The sequence below is a fragment of the Populus euphratica genome, unplaced genomic scaffold (assembly GCF_000495115.2).
Source record: "Populus euphratica unplaced genomic scaffold, PopEup_1.0 scaffold291.1, whole genome shotgun sequence".
NCBI lineage: Eukaryota > Viridiplantae > Streptophyta > Magnoliopsida > Malpighiales > Salicaceae > Populus > Populus euphratica.
In genome coordinates, this window is record NW_011500170.1 from 90,555 (window position 1) to 91,307 (window position 753).

A 753-nucleotide genomic window follows, 5' to 3' on the forward strand; every position below is an offset into this window, starting at 1 on the left:
AATAATAAGAGTTTATACTATACTTGTTTGACATACCATTAGTGGATCCTCTAACCTTAATATTTGTTGTTATCATTGTTTAACCCTTACATTGATCTTCTAGCTCAGAGTAGTCATTATTAGTATTAGTATTAGTATTAGTATTACTACTACTACTACTATTAGTATTGTTGTTGTTGTTGTTATTACTATTGTTGTTGTTTATAATTTATACAATTAACCTACCTATGATTCGACTCCGGTCTTGTCAGATTATTTATTACTTCAACACTCCTACACTTAGGAGAAGACATCAATCTTTTGGTCGTGTCACCAATAATATATAGAGAAAAAAAAATGGACAATATATATCTAAAATTAACAAAGGTTGTAGATGTGTTATCTTTAAACTTAATAATTAGGTTTGGTTATATATAAGGAAGGAAAGATTTCTAGCCTATAAGAGATCAAAGTTGTATTTTAGAAGGGATGATCCATTTCAAGTTCTTGAATAAGTTAACAATAATCCATTCCAAGTTGTTGAATAGTTTGAAAATAATCCTTTTATTGCTTATTATTACCTTTATCTTTATTTAGTTAATTTTCAACTTTATTCTTGTGATGTTTAAATATTTCAAAATCTCTATCTTTGCTTTTAAGTAAATAGGTATAATAATAATTGTGCAATCATTAATAAAAAATAATATAATATTTTTTTCATCTATATTTTGCATAAATTTTAAGTCCCCAATAAATAAATTTAGAGGTTTAGTA